This window comes from Furipterus horrens, unplaced genomic scaffold (assembly GCF_987537825.1).
Source record: "Furipterus horrens unplaced genomic scaffold, mFurHor1.1.pri manual_scaffold_17, whole genome shotgun sequence".
Lineage (NCBI taxonomy): Eukaryota > Metazoa > Chordata > Mammalia > Chiroptera > Furipteridae > Furipterus > Furipterus horrens.
This window is the reverse complement of record NW_028327187.1, coordinates 33,125,433-33,144,559: the sequence shown is the minus strand read 5'-3', so window position 1 is coordinate 33,144,559 and position 19,127 is coordinate 33,125,433. Positions and strand designations below refer to the sequence as shown.

The window sequence follows — 19,127 nt, the reverse complement described above, 5'->3', positions numbered from 1 at the left end:
CCAGAGACGTTATGTATTTTCTACATGCCGGGCTGACTTTTTCATTAGGCACAGTGCCTAGGGCCCATACACCTTTAAGAGTGCACAAAAATGTTTTCATTTAAATTTCTTTTAACATCATAAGATAAAATGAATATAATGATACTGTACACAAGTTAATAACAACAATTAATATATAAATGCTTATGCTTATTTCACTGCAGTCAAAATATAATTTTAAATTTCTTTTGGGGGGAAAGGACCACCAAGGCAAAAGTTTCTGTGACCCACATAAGTCATAACATGGCCCTGTATGTACTTTAGGAGGAAGTGGTAGGCTGAATTATGGCCTGCAAAAGATATCCATGCCTTAATCTTTAGAACTTGTGAATGTTACCTTATAGGGCAGAAAAGGACTTTGCAGATGTGATTAAGAATCTTGAGGTTAGAAGACTATCCTGGATTATCTGGGTAAACCCTAAATGTAATCGCACACAAGAGGAGGCAGAGAAAAATGTAATAAACAGGAGAGAAGGCAGTGTGACCATGGAGGGACAGATTGCAGTGATGAAGCCACACACTGAGGAATATGGGCAGCCACCAGAAGCTGGAAGAGGTAAAGAATGGATTTTTCCCTAGAGCCTGTAGATGGAATGTGGATCTGCCAACACCTGAGTTTAGGCCCAGTGAAATTGTTTTCACAATTCCTGGCTCCCCAAAAGTAAGAGAACAAGTGTTTGTTGCTTTAAATTACCAAGTGTGCAGTAATTTTTTACAGTAGCTATAGAAAACTAATAGAGTATTGAACCTTAATTTAAATTTGTTTATTTCTTAGATTTTTCCATTTATACTGAAAAACAAAAATAAATGGTATGAAAGATAATGAACATTGATGAATTATCCATTTATAATATATAAATAAAAATGGCATAGTGCTTGAAATTAATATGAACTGTGGTTAAATAAGTAAGCTGCATTTGTATTTTGTTAGTGCTAATTAAACAATGATAAAATTTAAACTAAAATTAATAGAAACTGAGCTCTGGCCAGGTAGTTAAGTTGGTTAGAGCATTGTCCTGATACCCCAAGGTTGTGGGTTTAATCCCCAGTAAGAGCACATATAAAAATCAACCAATGAACGTATAAACAAGTGGAACAACAAATCAATGTTTTTTCCTCTCTCTCCCCCTTCCTTTCTCTCTCTAAAGGTAATAATAAAAATTTTTTAAATTAACAGAAATTCAAAATATGCTTTATATCAACATCAATTATACCTGCAACATAGAGCCAGAAATGCTTTTTTAAAAAGCCTTGCCTTGATTAACTGTAGAAGCCACTTATAATCACAAACACTTAATCTTTACCTCATTACTCCTTTCCATGCTTAGCAAAATTATATTTCTTTTTACACAAGAGGAATTGAGGGGTACAAATTTTCTGAGTTGCTGAAGCTTGTGATTGAAATTAAGCTTTATGACACTGCTTACAGAAATAAGAAGGGCAAATATCAATGCACTTTCAAAAGCAAAAGGCAAGGAATGAAGTGTTAAATGGGCAGAGTTAAGTGGTCTCCTGAAAAGGCATATACTGAAAGTGGCATGTCTTAGAAAGTGATCTGTTTAAATGCCGAATGACTTAGAAAATACCTGTCCCTTTGCTCATCTTTAAATAAAGAGACGTGTATGCTAGAGTTCATCAAGAAGTGGGGAAATAAAAAAAAAAGTGTGAAAGTAGTGCCCTTATTTTTCTAACATAATCTAGTCAATTTTCCTTTCCAAATGCACAGAACTCAATAAACCATATTGATGTGAACATTCTCCAAAGTTGTTCACTCAAAAAGTAATTCATTGCAGAAGGATGCTTTCTAATTCACCACACTTCCTTGTAGTTTTTTATCATTAATTTCTTCCTCTTCACATGAAAACTAAGCATGTCTCCAGTGTGACTTCAATTATTTTACAACCAGGCTATAAGAATAGCCATTGCTGTATGTTCCAAGTAATATTTTAGACTTCAAAATTCATCAGGTGTAATCATTCTATGACCCTGAGGGCAAAGACTATCATTCTTGTTCACCATTGCATTTGCAGTGCCTAGTACCGTGTATGGCTTTCCCGAATGGGATTAAATGTACGACCGAAAGAAGAAGAAAGGAAGGAAAGAAAGGGGAAGGGGGAAAGAGGGAGGGAGAATGAACTAAATAACCACTACATCATCCCAGTAGCTGTGCATGTTGTGGTGAAAAGACGTGAAGGGTTAGCGCTTACCAGAGTAGCTCGGTCCGAACGTGAACGTTGTCCACCGCACCGGAGAGCTGGAGATACAACTTCCGGTTTGGGCAAGTACCTGGGTTGCAAGTTTGATCCCGTTGGGGTGCGTGCGCATAAGGGAGGCAGCCAATCAATGTTTCTCTTTCAATGTTTCTTTTTCTCCCTTCCTGTTTCTCTAAATCAGTAAACAAATCAGGAACAAATTTTTCTTTGAAAAATGTGATAGGTTAAAGAACTGGACATCAGCCTCTATGCAAGTACAGTGTGATTTTAGAAGTACAGTGAAAAGCCTTATAGTGCCTTCCCAGTTCACTTTAGTGCTAGCAATTTCACCATTAGAGAATCATTGCTTTGGAATGAATGGTTTGCATTCTCCAGTGCTGTCTTTTGAAATCCAGAAACCCTGAGGGAGGACACCAATTTCCTTGACTCAACACAATGCAAGAATTTGCATATAGACTCACCATCACTTAGGGTTAAGGACAGGACTTTGAAGTTAGATTTGTTCTTCCAGGTAGGAGTTATGGAATATAAGCCAAATTAATTTTACTGAGCCTCAGCTACCTTATCTGTAAAATAATGACAAAAATGCTTTTCCAGGATTGTGAGAATTAAGTGAGACCTTGTAAGTAAATGTCGTGCATGGAACTTGACACTTAGCAAACAAATGCTGATAAACCATATCCCTAATTGTTACTATAATAGTCTCCCACAAGCAATCCCTTTGAAGTGGAGCAAAACAAAGAATGAGGAATTAAAGGCTGTTCTTAGGGAGGGATTCTCAGTCCTGAGAGGCACAAGTTGTCACTGAGAGTCTGGAACGGTGCGTTCTGAAAAGAAGAGCAAGTGCTCGCTTCGGCAGCACATATACTAAAATTGGAACGATACAGAGAAGATTAGCATGGCCCCTGCACAAGGATGACATGCAAATTCGTGAAGCGTTCCATATTTTAAAAAAAAAAAAATAAGAAGAAAAAGAAGAACAAGAAGGAAGCACAGAAAACTTCTCTGGCCTGGCAATGTTACTTGAAGTCAGACTTGTCCATTGAAGACCGTGAATCAGTGGTGATAAGATGATTTTAGTTTCCCCATCTGAGGCTCTGGTTGTTTGGAGAGGTTTGTTTTGTTTTGTTTATATCCTATCTTGTCCACATAGGCAGCATTTTTACACTGTAAAGATAACATTATGGAGAAAAATTAGAGTATATGGCCAAGAGGCCAAGAGGTTTGGAAATTGTTAACAGTACAAAGAGACACCTTCTGACACAGTTGAGGGCCAAGATTCATTCATACTTCTGTCACTGGTATTATACCTTTACCTTTCTATTTGTATCATGTACTGTATTCATAACACCTGGTATTTTATACTCTTTACTCGATTTTATGGTACTTTGAGATAAGGTCCATGCCTCTATCCTCTATGCCTAACACAGAGCCTGGCAGATACATAGTGCTTGATAAATATATGATAAATTGAAGCAAACATTAAAAGTAATGTTATTAAATGAAACTTTTAAAAAACCACACAAAGCATCTTAAGTTATCTCTATTTTGATGTCTCTTGATTTAAGAAGGTGGAGGGTGGGTATTATTTCCAAGAATATGAAACCTTGGGATGCTATAACAAATACCACAGACTGGGGTGGGTTAAACCACAAACGTTTGTTTCCTCACAGTTTTTCAAGGCTGGGAAGTCCACCATCAAAATGTCAGGAGTATGGGTGTTTGGTGAAAGCCTTGGCACCTTCTTGCTGTTTCCTTACACAGCAGAGAAAGAGAAACAGAGAGATCTGGTCTTTTAATCCCATTATTTGGGCTCCACCCTCATGATCTCGTCTAAATCCAGTGACCTCCAAAGTCCCCAACTCCAAATACCATCTTGTTGGAAATTATGGCTTCAACATATGCATTTGGGGGGGGCACATTTCAGCCTATAGCAACCCCATTGTTAGACCATTTCACTTACAGTATGGATCCATGCCATGAACACCAAGGACAACATCATAACAAGGTGCTGGTCTGTGTATGGCCATGTGTGCCTGTTTGAATGTGCTCGCTGCCTGCATTTTCCAGCAGAACACAATACTCGGTAGAGAGCTTCCTTACTGTGCTTGTTTATGAATCAAGCACTTTGTTCACTTAGTAGAATTTAATATTCTTAATGTGCACTTTGATTCTTTATGCCTTTATCTTTGTTCTGAATTTCAGGGGAGTTTTCTTCTTTGGGGAACATTAGGTTTCCAGTGGATACCATTTCTGTTATGCCTGGGGTATTTTATTTCATCTTATTCAAGTGGTGCTTTTGTTCAAATAGTCTTTTTGACTTGGAGATTTTTTTTTTTAATCAAGCGTTTTGCTCACTTTTTTTAATCCTTTGCAGGGGGTATGGATTAATTTATTTCTTTCCTGTCTCCCTTCTAGTAATTTTGAATTAATCTTGGTCACACATGCTAAGCTTGTGTCTCACTGGTACTTTTCAAAATTCTCCCTCTCTTTACTTTATGGAGTGAAGGTCTTTTATAATAAGAAGGAGGATGAACATTCATATAGCCTTGTATCTTTGAAGCAGTCCCTCTTTTACTCTAGAGAAAGCTAAATGTAATAGGAAACAGTAAGACCAAATATTTCAGATAATTGAGATGAGTCCAGATAACACGAGCATAGTATCATCACACTTGGTGTTTATCTCTACTGTTTTTCCACACAAATATGTCCAATTATCCCAGTAGAGTGCTGGAACCTGCATCTCCTTGCACAGCAACTCACAATAAGCCTTATTATTTTTACCTGAAAATCTGAACTTTCTGCTCTCAGATACTGGAAAAAACATTTTTTATTTTTATTAGGTATATCAGCCCTATGTTGCCTTGTTTCTATGGTGAATAACACACATTATATAAAGACAGGTCAGGGTGGGAAATAAAATCCTGAATGAATTTGTTTCATGGGCCCAATTTCATTTAAAAATGCATTCAATGGAATGAAAAGTTCAGCAACGTATTTTCTAGGAAACTCCAAGTGTGCACAGAGTCAGACTATCAGAGCTGCTTTTACATGTGTGGAAATTAAGGCCCAGAGAAGTAAGGTGATTGGATTTACATCAAGCAGGGAATAAGTTGCCAATACACAGCATATTTTTTACAGGTCTTAAGACCTCAAGTCCAGGGTTCTTTTAATCTCACAGACTATGTGACCTGTGCATTGACACAGGGCCCAGTGCCCAGAAGGTCCTCACACTGGGTGTAATGCTCTGCCATCACTGTCTTGAAATTCTTAATACCTTTTTATAAAGGACTCCCTACATTCTCGTCAGTATTACATCAGAACTCTATTGCTTAATAAGGTGAAACATGTTTATTATCTTTTAATTGTCAACATTACTAACTACATTTTTCCGTTTAAGAATATCCAGTTTGTTGTACCTAAAAGTTGGAGTGGGGTGTGCCATTTGGAAATCAGATAGATCCCTCTGGAATGAATTAGGAACTTCCTTAAGCAGGGAAACAGAACAGAGGGGTTTATAGAGTCTATTCTGTGCCAGGCTCTACGCTAAGCACTTTCTGTACATAATTTCTTTTGTTTCCACAAGAACACTGATCATAGTAGCTCTTCGGCTTGCCCTGTTGAGGGGCTATGTCCTTGCACCAGAGCACTATTTATTTACTTACTTACTTAATTACTTACTTATAATCCTCACCTGAGAATTTGTTTATTGCTTTTAGAGAGAGAAGAAAGGAGGGAGAGAGGGAGGGGGAGAGAGAGAGAAACATTGGTGGGAGAGAGAAATATCAATTGGTTTCTTCCAACCAGGGATTGAATGCACAACCTAGGTATGTGCCCTGACTGGGTATAGAATGTACAAACTTTTTGGTGCACAAGCTGATGTTCCAACCCACTGAAACACCAGCCAGGGTGCTGCAGAGTACTTTTAATGTCTGTTGCCTGTTGCATGTTGGCTTCCAGGTTCCCACTCTCTGCTGTTCTCTGAGGCAATCTTACAGGTGTCCCCCTGATGCCGGGTGGCACCCAGGGAGGCCAAGGGAGAGCCTACTCCATACTGATATCGGGGTCTAGGTTCTTGTCACTGCACAAAAGAGGATTGGAAAATGAGATGGAAACATTTAGCAAAGCACAGTAGAGTAAAGCAAAAGTACATGCTCAGGAAATGAGAGCAGGTCACCGCGGAGATGAGACGTCCTGACGGGGTCTGAGTAGAAGGTTTTAATTAAACATGGGGGATGAGTGCATAGAGGAGATAGGGTGGTCTTTGTTTCTGATGCTGGAGTGGGGTGACTGCCAACTGGGCTTGTCCTTGTCCCTCCTCTCCAAATAGTGATTTCTATTTTGGTCCTTCTGGAACTGTCGTGGAGATTAGGGGGGAACGAGGTGTGCAGATTGGTCCCAAAACCTCAGTGCAAATTTATTATAAATATATTACAGCCCCGGCCAGTGTCATTCAGTTGGTTGAGTGTGGTCCCTCTAACCAAAGGGTCTCTGGCTGCACTCCCAGTTGAGGCACATGCTTAGGTTGTGGTTCTGTCCCCAGTTGGGGTGCATGTGGAAGGTAGCCAGACTGATGTTTTTCTCTCGCATTGATGTTTCTCTCCCTCTCTTTCTCCTTCCTTTCCCCTTACTCTAAAATAAAAAATGAAATATATATAGACACACATATGTGTGTGTATGTGTGTGTGTGTGTGTGTGTATAAAAACAGCCCTGTGGGTCACTTTTAGTCAATATGGCTGCTAAATGTGGTTGAGATCTGTTTTTGTTTTAACTACAGGAAATTGGGGAGGGGAAAACAGGAAACAGGTGGTCAATAAAATTTAAGTCTGAGACGTTCCATCCAGGAAAGAAAAGGGGAGGCATAGAGCTTGAAGTTTTTTTCCCCGTTGTGACTTTCCTGCCTTACCTTCTCCAAGTAATGACTCCTCCCACCTCTGGAGATCTCTAGACAAAGGCAACTGGCCCTAGTTCTGATGCCATGACAGACATAATGAATCTTCATGTCTCAGGCTGGTCAGAGATTTTGTAATAGCTCCCTCTATTAATTCTGATGTGTCTTCCTGGTTAAGAACCACAGGTAGAGCTTAATTGTTTTATTTTATAAATGAGGGAAAGAACTAACATGAATCCAAAACTTGTATGAGGTCAATCAGCTTATCAGTAGAAGACTTAGAATTTAAACACTGATTTACTTACTCTTAATCTGATACTCTTTCCAAAACCTTGTGTTATCTTCCCAGATGTCCTGTTTGCCACTACTCTGGTAATACTTACATCATAAGAAAAAATTCAACCTCCGTATATATTAGGGCAGTGTTTCTCAATCTTCAATGTACATAAGAATCACCTGGGAATATTTTCAAACTATAGATTCTGATTCTGTAATTACGTTTGGAGCAAGGTCTGAGTCTGCATTTCTAACAAGCTCCTAAGTTATGCCATTTCTGCTGGCCCATAGATTATATTTCGAATAACTAAAAAATGTGTTCCGCAAAGCTTGGCTCAACCAGGCCAAACTTCTGATGTGAAATTGCAAACATGTTGCATTGTCAATAATGATAATGATTATAATAATAATTGCTAACATTTATTGAAAAATCTGTTAAATATTCTATGCACCTTATATAATCCTCCTAAAAATCCTGTGAGGTAGGTACTATATTGACCTTTATTTTATAGATGAGGACACTGAAGCTCAGAAAGATTTAATTAATTTTCCCAAGATTACACCAGCACCAGCTAACTGTATTTTCAGAGTTCAGTCTTGTACCCACTAAATAGAAAGGTGAAGGGAAGAAGGAAGAGGAGACAGAGAAAATAACTAGTTTTCATTAGAATCTTGTATGCCAGAGATAGTGCTAGTTCATTTTCCATGTTATCTCATTAACTCTTCAAAACTACCTTAGAAGCTTAGGCATTATCATCCTCATTCTAAGGATGAGAAAATCAGTGACCAAAGATATTAAGTCATTAGTCCAAAAACACACCCTCAGAATTAGCAAATGGTGATGGTGTTGAAAGTTGAACACAAAATTCACGTTAAATCCAATAAACGATTGTGCTCCTTACTGGAATCAGTTGAGTGAAAGTTGGATTTATACCTTTTATTTTTTTATTTTTTTTAATGCAAAATTCAGCTATGTTTTATTTTTATTTTTTTAAAATGTTTTTTATTGATTATATTGTTACAACAGTTCCAATTTTCTCCCCCTTGCTCCCCTCCACCCAGCACCCCCCTCCCCCAGCAATCCCCCCCAAGTCCATACCCCTGGTTCGTAAAAATTAACTATCCCCCTTTTAGAACATAAATCAAGAGTCTTTAACTAGGGTCCAAGAGATCCTTATGGTGTCTTTGGTTTGCTTCCTACTTGTTTGAAGAATATTATTAAGGTATTACTTCATTCTAAGAGAGTTTACAATGATGCAGTAGACATTATTGTGACTCACCAATATCCAGTCCCTTTCTCCTCTGAAGAATTAATTGTAAGGCTATACTTCCCAGCTTCCTCAGGTAGTGGAGCCATGTGCTTCTTTGTGGTCAAAAGGCTGAGCAGATATGGTGTGTGTTACTACTGGGCTGAAACACTTATAACATAGTACTCAATCTCAGCTCTCACTTCTTTTCTTTGACAATTGTGGAACCCTCTCTTAAAATAGTTGAGTCAAATCATTACAGCAGCCTAGTCTAATTATTGTAAGAATCATCATGATATGGAGGAAATCTGTCCTGAAGAGTTACCCCAACCCACACAGGACTTTGTAAGAATAAGAAATAAACCTTTTCTGTGATAGGCTTTTAAGACATGATTATTTGTTACTGCAACATCAGCCTTGCCTATTCTGATGAATATAGGTGGCACTGCCTGCTAAACGAGTGCCATCAGTATATGATCCTAATTATTGCCACATTATGACATCTAGAATTATTTCCCTTGTTAGAAATAAAAGAAAATGCATCCAGTTATTATAAGCATGGATGATTGCTTTTGTGTACAATGAAGCTGGCTTAAGTTAGAAAACTTCCAAAGTAAAAAAGCACAACAATGTTTAAGTCCAGATTGACTTCCCTTCATTGCTAAATATGATCGAATACAAAAACTATGACACTTTTACTGTTACACAGTTCTAACCAATGAAAACGGATGGAAACATCTGTAGTTTTGAAAAAGTACTCTACTTTTGGTGGAACTTTTATAGAAAGGATTACTCATCCTCTGAATTTATAGAGTCTGCTGATTTAGGTAATGAATCTAGGTCCTCATGATGAACACCCATAGTTTGTCATCTCCATTATATAGTCATGTTCATAGGACTTATTAAGCTGTATAGCAGTTATCATGAACTGTTAACAGGGTAAAAGTGCATGTGTGTGTATGCATACATGTATATACATACATATGCATATATAAACATGTGTAAACTATATCTATATAACTTCAATAATTTTCCCATTACTTTAGAAGTTGTGTGAAAAACTGTATTCAAATAATCTTATTAAGTGTGATTAGGTATGAAGTATATATGTGTATCTGTAGATGTATCAATAGAATTGTATACTTACGTGTGTATGTGTGTACATTTTGCCCCTCATTTTGAAAATTGTGTTGGACTATCTTATCCATATTATATTATTAACCATGGGGTGGAATGAAATTTCACTATCAGGTAATATTACAATGGTCTGACTTGTCATATAATTTTATGTTGGTTCAAATTAAAACTTAGTTCATAAAAAAGGACATATTGTAGTTATCTTCCCAAGCCTAAGTTGGAAAATGCCAAAAAATTAAAATAATGTGTTAAAATAAAATACTTAAGATATATATTGGTTTTATTTTCATTACTGACTATGATGTGACACAAAGCCGTAATGCTTTCCATTGATAGAAGATTTTGTCAACGGAAACTTGAAGCCATCAATGTAAATTTTTTTTAAAGAAAATTGAATTTAAAAACACAAGGAAATATAACCAAGACTTGAATTTGCCTCAACACAAAAGCTTTCTAGTATTTTCCTATAAGATTGCTTGTCACATTGCCAACCAAAAAAAAACACCACATATACTCTGAGATATTTGGTGCTCTGGAAAAGGCTGAACTGGATTGTGACTTAGAGAAAGAAAAAAAAAAAAGAAAATTCAGGCAGTGTTTCTGTCAAATCCATTGACTCCATAATTGATGATTTTTCTTAGTATTTTGAAATGGGACATGAAGAAATAGGCGGCTCAAATATTTGCCGCCAGCAAGAACTGGAACTGGACAGCACCACTCATTATCTCTCCGTGTAGACTGTATCTAGTATTTATGTTCAATGCACGCTAATGCCATAAAAGAATTCCTGTTTTCTGAGCCCCTTTTAAAAACTAAAATGCTGTTGGTGTCTTAAAATAAAAGTTATTTGCCAAGCAAAACTAAGATGGTTTTGCTTGGTACAGCAGTTCCCCCTTATCCACAAGGGGATATGTTCAAGACCCCTAGTGATGTCTGAAACCACGGATAGTACTGAACCCTATGTATACTATGTGTTTTCCTATACATACATACATATGATAAAGTTTAATTTTCTAAATTAAGAACAGTAAGAGATTAACAACAATCAAATAGAATAATTAGAACAATATACTGTAATAATATTTATGTAGATGTCCTCTCTCTGATAACTGAGGCAGCTATGGGTAAGGAGCATAGACAGCTTGAATACACTGGACAAGGAGATGGTTCACATCCCAGGAGAGAAGGAGCAGAACTACATGAGATTTCAACATGCTACTCAGTACAGCTTGCAATTTGAAACATGAATTATTTTATTTCTTACATTTTCCATGTAATATTTTAAGGCTGAAGTTGGCTTCAGGTAACTGAAACCACAGCAAGTGAAACAGCAGATAAAGGGAGAGTACTATAGTCTTTGATACAGTTGAAGTATCTGCAATGCTTGACTATATATCTGGCATTCCATAGTACAATAGACTGGTGGCTTACAAACAACAGAAATTTATTTCTCACATTGTTAGAGACTGGTAAGTCCAAGATCAAAGCACTAGCAGATTCTGCTTCTGGTGAGGTTCAGTGTCTGGTGAGAGATAGCTACCATCTTGCTGTACCTTCACACGGCAGAAGGGGCAAAGACGTTCTCAGAGGGGTATTTATAAGAGCACTAATTCCATTCATGAGAGCTCTGTTCTCATGACCCAATCTCCTCCCAATGACACCATCTCCAAATACCATCACACTAGAGATTAGATTTCAACATATGAATTTTGGAGAGACACAAACATTCGCTCTACAGTAAGCCCAATCTCTACATACACTGTCACAATAAAGCCAAATTGTCATCTTTGTGGTACCCTTGCAGATTGGCGCAAGAAAACTTATCCCCTTCAGTCCTTTTTTGCTAGACCTATGAAATTCTAGAATTTGTCAACTTCCAGAAAGCCTGAGCCTTGAATCACCTTTTTCAAAATAGGCTTTGTGAAGACATGGGAATAGAATTTGAAGATTTTGCCTATACAGAATTTTGCTGGTTTAAAAAAAACCCTAAAGTGCTTGATAAAAATACTTAAAGTTAGTCCTGGCTGGTGTAATTCGGTTGACTGGAGTGTCATCCCATAAACCAAAGGGTCACAGGTTCAATTCTTGATCAGGGCACATTCCTGAGCTGCAGATTTGGTCCCGGTCTGGGTGCTTGTGAGAGCAGATGTTTCCCTCCCTCTCTCTCCCTCCCCTGCCCCTAAAATCGATAAGCATGTCCTCAGGTAAGAATTTAAAAAACTTTAAGTTAACATTATTTATTTATTACTTACGGAATGATAGTTTGGCTTAGTTAATGATTTTTGGCCATGCAGATAAGAGAAATCAAGGTCCTGCAATCACCATTATGGTTGCCAGGGGAAATTTTTACAAGTTTTATTGTTTTTGTTTTTGTTTATGCAAAGCTTTCTATTCTAGGGTAGGGGATTGGCAGCAGGCAACTCTTCAAACTTCGTAAACTTGGAGAAACTCTTTCTGCTGGATAGAGCTTGATTGCCAAAGCTTGGTCAATTTCTCTATGGGCAGAAATGTGTGCATACTTAAAGCCATTATGAAAATAGTTTGAAGATCTTGTTCAGGTGATGTTGAAAGTGAAGCATGGATTTACAAACCTTCCCTTAGTAAAATGGACGGTATTAACAATGGAAATTCTAACAAAAGGTGTTTTTATTTGCTTGAGAATAAAGGACATGTCAGGACACGCTTTCAAATGGAAAAATTTTAGAGAATTCTGAGGCTCACTGACACAAATTTACTCTCATCTGGCAAAGCTGCCTGATTCAAATTGTTATTCTATATAATTTTGTTAGTCAGAGTTTTTAACACTTGTGGCCATCAAAAATCATTTGGTGACTTGCATGTGTTGACATCTAAATATCTAAATTTTAAATTCTTATTTAAAACAAAGATATTCTCATTGAAATGCATTTCTGAGGAAAATAAAAATTTGTTTTTTGTTTTATTTTTAAAAGTTAAATATTTTTATGAGTGAGAGAAAGATATTTTTTAAAAATTATTTTTATGTAAAAAACAATGTAATTATTAGCATTTTCTGGAAGAGGGTAACATTTCTATCAGTTTCTCAGAGATATCTGCAAACACAAAGAGGTTAGGAAACCTCAGCATTCTGTTTTCTTGTTTCAAAGAAACAATTTTTTATTCATTCAATAGTTTCACATCTAGACATTTACCCTGAGGAAATATTGATAAAATTGCACAGAAATTTAAGTATCAACATGCTTATTATAGTGTTACTTAATTGAAAATTAGGAGCAACTTAAACTCTTAACATTAGAACAATGTTTATAAATTTGTGGAACGTCCTTAGGATATTACATAGCCATTTACTATTATATTTAAAAATTTTAAATAACATAATGAGATACTTATGGTATAATCTTAACTTAAACGGACATAAAAGTCATATAGTATATTTCAACTATATGAAATTTATAGAATTATTTGGAAAGATGTTGGTTGAAGTGATAACAGTAAGTGTCTGAAGATGGTAGGTTTACAAAAAGACCATTTTTTTCCTTTATACATTTTTTACAAAATTTACAAGCTGTGTATATATGATTTTAAAAATCAATGTGGAGCCCCAGCTGAGGTGGCTCAGTGGGTTTAGCACCAGCCTACCAATCAAAATGTCACTGGTTGGATTCCCAGTCAAGGCACATGCCTGGGTTGCGGGCCAGGTCCCCAGTTGGGGTCATGGGAAAGGCAACCATACACTAATGTTTCTCTCCTTTTCTTTCTCCCTTCCTTCCTCTCTCTCTAAAAGTAAATAAATAAAATATTTTTTAAAAATCAATGTAGAAAACATTAAGAGGAGAAAAATAATCCACACAAGAAGGATTTGGCACTGCAATCTTCTTGTAACATGTGTTATTTTAAAAATCTTTTCAATTCAAGCAATAATATGCTATAAAGAAACAGTAATTTTGAAAATAAATTTTATTCATCCTTTAGCATTCGACAGTCATTTAGACACTGAAACATCAAGCTCTGATTTTTTTCAGAATTTTGCAACAGACTCATATCGTATTCTGATTTTCAGGTGCTATATAATAGCAATGAACACACAGAAGTCACAGATTTTTGTTTCCGTGTTTTCAATGCAGGTTTAGAATAATTTGGAATTCAAACTCCTCAAATAACCTGCAGTCAGTTGCCACCGAAATATGGGAAGAAAAGTGTGGCAAGTATCTATTTTTAAATCACTGTAATTCTTCCTGGAGCATTTCTACTGAAAACACAAAGGATATAGAAATCTAAGTTAAGCACATTTGGGAATACAAAAGAATCTCAAGCAACATAGTCTCTCATCAGCTAGATGTGTTCAGATAGGTCGGTAGAATTTTGCCTGTGGCTATATGAGATGTTTTGCCCAAGAGACATCAATTTCAATTCTCTCTTTGGGATTCTCTGGTGTACAAAGTTCTTCAGAGGATTCTTTTTCTCACTAGAAATACTTTCTCTTCTTTACACATCCCACCACGACTCCTCAAAACTCTAAGGCAGTTACCTGGAATTTTCATAAAACTTGGTAGTGAAAGAGGCCTAAAACTGTTATGGAAGAAATGATATCACTAAACCATGAAGACACTTATTTTGTTACATAAGCATTTAGAGTGTGAGAAGTATCATCTGATGTATATGGCTCAATTTAAAGAAAACATAATTGATGGGGCTCAATGATATATTAAAATTTAATAAAAGGCATGAAAAAATTAATTAACTTGAACCTGGTGATAGTGTTGTCAGTGATTAACCTCAGCTCTTACATTCAGTTTCAGTGTTAAAAATAACTTCCTTTCACCTTTTAAAAATCCTGAACTTGTGATTAAGTTTATATGGTGACAGAGGATTACTAGAATTAGTGGGGTGATCCCATTGTAAGCTATAATAATGTTGAATCACTATGTTATACACCTGAAATTAATATAACCAATATATGATTTATATCAACTGTAACTTAAATAAAAATAAGTTTAAAAACACTGATCTAGTAATCTTTATGCATCACCACTGAATAGCAGTAGGACTTTAGTTATTAAAAATAAACAAAGAAAACTATAAGTTACATGATTTGTTTGATGTTTATGTGGAATTCACAGGAGTGAGGCAGGACAGATCAGGGCCTGCTGATTGGAATTTAGTGTTACAGTGACTGATTGTGTGGGTAAGGTTTACCAATCTGTAAAGGAATTCAACTAGAACATTACTATCAAATGAAAATCATTATATTATTTCTTAGAAAAGGCTCTTTTCTTAGCAAAGAGCTGGGGAGACAACTCATTGAATATTCTAAATACACAGTAAGATTTACAAAAGTGGTACCTGAAACATGGATGCAAAGGGACCAAGAACCAGGAATATAGAGACAACAGGATGAAAAGTTAAGTACAATTAAGTCACTCAAAAGTCGTGCCAAGGTCAGTTATACTGTGGAGAGGAGGGGGATTGAGAACTGAATGTTCACAATAGAGATTCAAAGAGAGGAGAATAGTGCTGTTATGCACTGAATTTTGTCTCCCCCAATTTCGTATGTTGAAGCTTTAACTCTCATCCTGACTGTATTTGGAGATAAGACTTTAAGGAAGTAATTAAGTTTAAATGAGGACATAAGGGTGGGGCCCTAATTTGATGGGACTGGTATAGCCATTTAAGAAGAGGAATTAGAATTAGACACTAAAGATCTCTCTCTCTCTCTCTCTCTCTCTCTCTCTCTCTCTCTCTCTCTCTCTCTCTCTCTCTCTCTCCTCTCTCTCTCTCTCCTTTCTCTCTCTCTCTCTCTCTCTCTCTCTCTCTCTCTCTCTCTCTCTCTCTCTCTCTCTCTCTCTCTGTCTCTCCTTTCTCTCTCTCTCTTCTCTCTCTCTCTCTCTCTCTCTCTCTCTCTCTCTCTCTCTCTCTCCACGACATAATGACAAGGTGGCCATCTACAGAAAGACAGGAAGAGAACGCTCAAGAGGAATCAACCCTGCTGGTACCTTAATCATCGGACTTTCAATCTCCAGACTGTGAGAAAATATATTTCTGTTCTTTGACCCATACAGTCAGTGGTATTTCATTATGGCAGCCTGAGCAGACTGCTCTGCGAATCTGAGCGGCTGGAGAGGAGCCATAGTGGTCATTTATTCCATACTGAGTTCATCTGAAGTGCTGAGTTGGGGGCTCTTACCTCTGGTTCTTCAGCTTTAGTGGGACTGAGGTGTCTCGAGGCCATGTTAGGTGGGTTCTGACAGAGCCAGGTTCTCAGTAATACATTTTTCTCACTCTCAGAACTGAGTACGTTTAAAACGTTTATATTTATTGGATTTAAAGTGATTTCATGATAGACCTAAAGGTAACAACAGATAAAGGGATGAGAATTAAAGCAAAAGTAGATAGCTTTTCTAGTAGGGAGCACATACATCAAAGATATGAAAATGGAGAAGAGGAAACGCTGTTTGTGTGTCAGACAGAAGGCAGCACCGAGAACCTGCATCGGGAGCTCCATAAGAATTAGATATTAAAAGAATGACAGAAATCATTTTCTGAAGAATCGTTTTAGAATAGTCCTACTGAATGAAATTGGCACTCTGAGGAGAAGGAAATACAATTAGTAAAGGGAAAATTGTCCTGCCCTCCATAGATACAAAGGCACAAAGAACTGTTAGAACAGCAATTACAGCAATTCTTCCCAGAACATCAGTTTTATGATTTGCCAGAACCCATTCTGACCCTTAGAGAAAAGACTAATAACTTCTGTAGTATCAGGAATTGAGAATTCAGAGCTAAATGAATACATACTCTATGCAGAAGAGGGGTCGGCAGAAAGAATAAGAATGGTAAGGGTTCTGGCAATCTCATAGTCGTGGCCATGATACAAAGACAATATACGCTGCATTTTGTATATGAAGATGGCATTTGTGGCTCATTTATTAGAAGTGTTTTTTCTCTTCTAGACAATGGGATACTCTGTATTGAGCCCTCTACATTCCCCTAAATGCATGCATTTGCTCAGTGACTGATAAGGGGTATAGTCTATGACAAAGGATAAGAGATTTTCTCTCTGATTACCAAACAGCCTATAAAAGGAACAAATGGGAATTCTGTACTCTAGTTTACATGAGGCAGACTAACTAGTCCAGACCAAAAGATAGGAAGTCCACTAGTAAGAATATTTAGTAATAGAATATTAAAATTAAATATTATCATAATATTTTACCATATCAGCTTTTCTTTCTCAAGCATGAATTTCTTTTAAGAACATAGAAACTACATATTGAATAATTAATATGTTTAACTAAAATTGCTTTCATTTGCATAGTTTAATGTATATCACCATCCAATTTCTTAGGCTTTGTCAGCTAATGCTTTTTTTCTTGGTATTATTCACAACTTAAATAAATGTGTGCATCTTATTGTCAGTGCTCCTAAAAATAAATTGCTACCTTCTGATTAATTAGAGAGAGAAAATGGTATTGCTTTGTTTACCACTTGTACTAGGTACAGTGCCAGCAGGGCATAAAACTCAAATAGGAATAGACCATAATATACATGGTCTAAGATTGTATCACTATGAAATAATGTATTATTCTAGGGAACAGGCAAGAAAAAAATAAATCATCTCTTTCACCTCCAGGATTTTGTCTTGAATAGAGAGCAAGATGACAGCTAAGGGGGAGCAAGTTAGGGGGTGGAGGAGTTGAGCAAAAAGGAAAAAGGACTCATAACAGTGTGGTGATCGGTGGGGGAAGGAGGTATATGGGGACTAAATGGTAATGGGAAAAAATACAATACAATAACATTTAAAAAATAAATAGACCAGATATTATAATAAGGGGATTCAGTGGCCAGGAAAGTTTCAAACTTGATTTCTTAACATTATCTGAAAATTAGAAGCGGTGTGCAAGGGAGGGTATTTCTTATATATACCGCAGTGCTCCTTTTAAGAGTAGAGCTTTAAATGGAAGTTCTTTACTCTGCACCCTGTAGGCATTTTGCTATTCACTTTGCATAATAGTATATATTTCTTTTGAACTTTACTAATGTTTCACAGTTGTTAAATGTAGAATGTAAAATAATATTCTAGGGCAGAGATTTTTGTTTTACTGACTGTTGTTTCTCACGTGCTCAGAACAGAGCCTGGCAAATAGAAACTTTAATAAATATTTGAAACTATTGAAGTGTATGTTTTTTGTCCCAATTGAAATATAATCCCTTCAAGAATAGAACCTTGTATGAAAGTAGTTTTGTAAGAACTGCAATGTGTGATTCTGTGTAAGGAACTATAAATATTATAATCGTCATTACTCTATGCCTTTGTATCTCCAAAGTCAAGCACAAGTCACTAGGTATATATGGACACTCAATCAATGATGGTTAAGTTTTGGGGGTAATATATTCCTTCAGGAATCTGATCAAAGCTATACAATTTCACCCCCCTTATCTGCGGTTTCACTTTCCACAGTTTCAGTTACCCATGGTCAACCACAGTCTGAAAATATTAAATGGAAAACCCCAGAAATAATTCATAAATTTTAAATCATGCACTGTTCTGAATAGTATGATGAAATCTCCCACTGACCTCCTCAGTCCAGCCAGGACACAAATCATCCCTTTGTCCATCTTATCTAAGTTGTATATGCTATTTGTCTATTTGTCATTTAGTAGCCTTCTCAATTATCAACTGTTGTGTTATCAAGAGCTAGTATTTAAGTCACTGTTAATATAACAATGGCCCCAAATCACAAGAGCAGTGATACTGGCAGTTCAGATATGCCAAAGAGAAGCCTTAAAGTGCTCCTTTTAAAGAAAAGGTATGTATGTATAGGAAAAAAAAAAAAAAAACGTAGTATATATAGGGTTCAGTACTATCCGAGGTTTCAGGTATCCAGTAGGGTTCTTAATCATCTGATAAAAAACAAGGCAGAATATTCCCAGAAAGCTAATTGTTTGGATCCTGGGAAGGTGACCAGAGAGAATCTACATTGTTCCCCCTTTTCTTCTGAAAAAGACACTGTGCCTGTGGAACTAGTAAACTTTGCCAAGTGTCCTCTTCCAGGGCTTTATTTCCCTTGTTTTGTTTCACCCTAAACAGGGTTCCAGCTTCTATATTCTTTGGCATCTGACATATGCCTGGAAATTGACTAAGTATATATGTAAAACATGTCAGCATCTATAAGTACAAATATGACTTGAAAAAACTATTGGAAAAAATATTGTCTTAATTTCTGTTGCTCAGTTTTATTATCAGCAATCTGTCAATTCTGATCTGGCATGTTCTGCAACTTCTGTGTACATCTATCCTTATGGTTCTTTGATAATAGCTTTTTCTTTTAAAATTCCCTTGTAAA

At 36.6% G+C, this 19,127-nt stretch overlaps 1 long non-coding RNA gene and 1 other non-coding gene across 2 annotated transcripts in view; both read left to right on the top strand.

The window, feature by feature from the left end:
- LOC149990792 (uncharacterized) overlaps window positions 1-15,799 on the top strand; it is a 37,891-nt gene extending 22,092 nt beyond the window's left edge. The window contains exon 3 of the long non-coding RNA XR_016508693.1: window positions 15,718-15,799. This is a non-coding gene — a long non-coding RNA (uncharacterized LOC149990792). The remainder of the gene's footprint in view (window positions 1-15,717) is intronic.
- On the top strand, window positions 3,096-3,202 carry LOC149990793 (U6 spliceosomal RNA). The gene has a single exon (XR_016508848.1). It is a non-coding gene; the product is annotated as a U6 spliceosomal RNA (small nuclear RNA).
- Window positions 15,800-19,127: the final 3,328 nt, after the last annotated feature.